Genomic DNA, 4,010 nt, shown 5'->3' with positions numbered 1-4,010 from the left:
TCTATTTAGATGTACATCCTACACCTATAGTGGATCAATTATCGTCAATATCCACTACAAGATCTCATGGAGGCCATGTTTATGTGTTAGTCAAACTCTAGCAACCATACTATGAGCAATCATGCCATTGCAGATCAAAGAACTATTCACACAACTATAACATCGAGATGATTACTAACGATTGATTAGAAATTCAAATGATCTCAATACTAGTTGTTCTCTAACAACTACCTGCACTCATCGCTCAGTGTCTCTATATTGTAAATCAGAGACTCATCTATCTGGAAAGAAATGATCTGTGCGTCGATCTATCTGAATCGATCACCATTCTCATAATGATACTATGACTGAAAGTATTTAGAAATTTTATACATGCCTTTAATTCTCAACACTTTAAGAATATATATCAAAGTATTAATTCCAAGGATGACTCAAAGATACATCACTTTTGAATGAAAATCAAACTTGTCCTTTTATTAATCAAATCAATGTATTAAGTATAAAATTGTATCTTAGATTTATTATAATATGTCTGCCATATTGGCTTCTAGGACATACATCTAACAATCTCTCACTTGGACTAAAGCTAATTGGCCGCTAATCTAAGTCCCATCTTCTCAAGGTGGACTTTCATCTTTGGTTGGCTTAATTACTTTATTAATGGATCTATCATATTGTCCACAGAGTCTATTCTTTGTACCTTGATATATTTCTTTTTAAGGTAGTCGCTCGATGTGCTTTGATTTCTAATGAGATCTTGACTCCTTAGTAAGTGCTATGGTTTCATTGTTGTCGCAATAAAGTGGTTTAGCATCTGATGTCATTACTCTAAGCTCCACGATGAACTTCTTAAACCAGAAGCCTTCCTTTGCAGCATCTAAAGCAATGATGTATTCATCTTTTGTGATCGAATCCACTATGATGTGTTGCTTAAAACTCTTCCAGCTAACTACGCCACCATTGTATATGAATACATATTCTGATGTAGACTTTCTATTATCAGGATTAGATATGAAGTCTGAATTAGTATACCCCTAGATTTGCAACTCAAAACCTCTTCCAAAGATCAGGAGCAAATCTTTAGTTCTTCTCAAGTACTTAAGAATTTTTTTCATAGCTATCTAGTACTCTTCACCTGGATTCGACTGATACCTACTCGTGACACTCATAACAAAGACAATATTAGGTCGAGTACACAACATGGCATACATGAGGCTTCCTGTGACTGAGGCATAAGGAATCCTACTCATATGCTGAACTTTCTCAGATGTGGTCGGACACATTATCTTGGAAAAATGAATATCATGCTCAAGAGGTAAAAATCTTCTTTTAGAATTTTTCATACTGAATCTCTTCAGTACTTTCTCTATGTACAGCTTTTATGATAGGCCTAGCATCATTTGAGATCTATCTCTATAGATCTTTATTCTAAGAATATAGGATGCTTTTTCTAGATCTTTCATAAAAAATTTTTTCGACAACCATCTTTAGATCGAGGTCAGCATGGAAATAACATTCTCAATGAGAAGAATATCATTTATGTATGATATGAGAAATGTTATTGCACTCTCACTGACCCTTTTGTATATATAAAATTTCTCTCTATTTTTGATGAAATCAAATGATTTGATTGCTTCATCAAAATGAAGATTCCAACTTCGAGAAGCTTACTTTAATCTATATATGAACTTTTATAGCTTGCAGACTCGGTGATCACCATCACCTGACATGAAATCAAAAGCTACTCCATATAGATATCTTCTTTAAGATATCTATTTAGGAAAGCTGTTTTCATATCCATCTGTCAGATTTTATAATCATAATAAACTACAACAACAAGTAAAGTATGGATGGATTTTAGCATGGCTGTGGATGAGAAGGTTTTCTGATAGTCAATGTCTTCATGCTGACTATAATTTTTTACCACGAGTCTAGCTTTATAAGTCTTTATCTTATCATCTACACCTATTTTTCTTTTGTAGATCCATTTACACTCAATGGGTACTATACCTTCGGATGGATCACTAAGTTCCATACTTGGTTCAAGTATATTGAGTCAATTTTTGACTTTATTGTATCTAATCATTTCTCAGAATTGATGTCAGATATCATCTCGTCAAAGATATTAGGATCATTACCATGACCCTTATCTCCCATAAGGAATATTTTTTTTACTTTCTCCATAAATATATCCATGTACTTTTCAGGAAGATGGGAGACCCTGTTAGATCTATGAGGTGGTAGAGGAACATCAACACTGACTCATGAATAATGGATTCTTGAGGATTCATAGCTCTTTGCTCATCAGAGATCTTCTCTTCAAGCTCAACTAATCTTCTATTACCACCATCATGGATAAATTATTTTTTTAGAAATATGATGTTCTGACTCACAATCATATTGTGATCTTATAGAAAGTAGAAGTGAAAGAAGAGTGTCCTATAAGCCAATCATAAGTGTGTTGCGATGGAACTTTCTTTAAAATTTTTTAACTCATGAAATGATATTTATTATTTGAGGCATTGATTCATCATATTAGTTGCATCTTAATATATCTAAGATTATGATAAATCCCAAAGATTAGGATAATAGTTTTAGGAGACATGAATGGGTCATGCTAGTGAGACCTAAAATTCTAAAATTTTAAGCTTAAATATTTCTGATCGTAGGAGCATTGAGTCGGAGATCAATGTTCCAGATAGACTGGCACATCCTATGTATGCTCAATGGAGAGGGTGGCAGATCTCACTAGCCACTTGTGTGAGATACTAATACAAGGATGTGGGTGCTCATTTGAGAAATGAGTCCACTAAATTGACTCGATGAAAGAAAATATCTAATGAAAGCCTTATTTGCATATCAAAGATGGTTCTTTAAGTGAAAGTTGTGCAAGTGATCCTTAGACCTGAAACCATCATGGAATCTTGTGCACATGAACCCATATTTTGGTTCATATCCAAGCATGGCATTAAGACATGTACGGGGTGTTCTGGATATGGTGGAGTGTGTATAAAGATTGTGAGTAGGTTAATATGGAATCGATCACTCCTAGTAAGAAGAGATCACATCTTGTGTATTCTCAATCCTAGATGACTCAGAAAAGTCTTTTGGCCAAAAGCAGAAAGGAGATTAGAAAGAGTCTAATACTTCTTCATTGGAGTCATTATTGGTTAATTGAGAATCGATATGAATATGTGTTTGAGTTTGACATGATTCCATACTCATGAACATATTCAGGGTGGAAGGATGATTGAAGGATTGAATTGCATGATAATTTGCCACTGAAGAATAGATTTAGTATTTCTATCAAATTTCACATCTTCTGGGTAGTCATGATACGTTGCTAGATGTCAATCTTGACTTGTAGGTTTTTGACCGAATTAAAGAGTTTGATTCGATTGCTAATTAGAAATGATTCTAATTATTGAACTCGGGTTAGCTCGATTGGACCAAAATCAATTAGATTGAAATCTAATCAAATTTGATCAACTTATACCTGGACCTACTTTCAACTAGATGTGGAACCCAATGGGTCACACACATATAAAAATTGACCAAAAATTCTTTTGAAAAAGGTTGATTGAAATTTTGGATTCAATCAGGGTTCCGGTAAGCATGCTAGCATGTGTGGAAACCCTTGCTCCTTTGGAGACCAATTTGGTCCCATCCCTTGCTTATTAGCTAGCTCAATTTAGTAGACATTTGGATCAGGTCATATCACCTGGAAGCAGCCCAAATTGGGCACCACATCCCATGTTAACACCAATTATGAAGAGTCCAAGTTGTGGTGGACTCTTGGTGCAAAATAGGTTCTGTGTATAAGTGTTGGCATAGGCAGAAGAAAAAAATTATTTTTTTGTGGGATTAAATTATGTGTAGTAGATCACATCACCCTCCATCCTCTGATACATATTTTAAAGTATGAGATATATTTTTTCTGAAATTTTTGAGGAAGAGAAAAAATTAGAAAAAGAAAGATGTCTCGCATGCGTGTGCAGAAGCATCGCATC

Source organism: Elaeis guineensis, chromosome 6 (genome assembly GCF_000442705.2).
Source record: "Elaeis guineensis isolate ETL-2024a chromosome 6, EG11, whole genome shotgun sequence".
Taxonomy (NCBI): Eukaryota; Viridiplantae; Streptophyta; class Magnoliopsida; order Arecales; family Arecaceae; genus Elaeis; species Elaeis guineensis.
Note: the sequence above shows the minus strand (reverse complement) of the source record.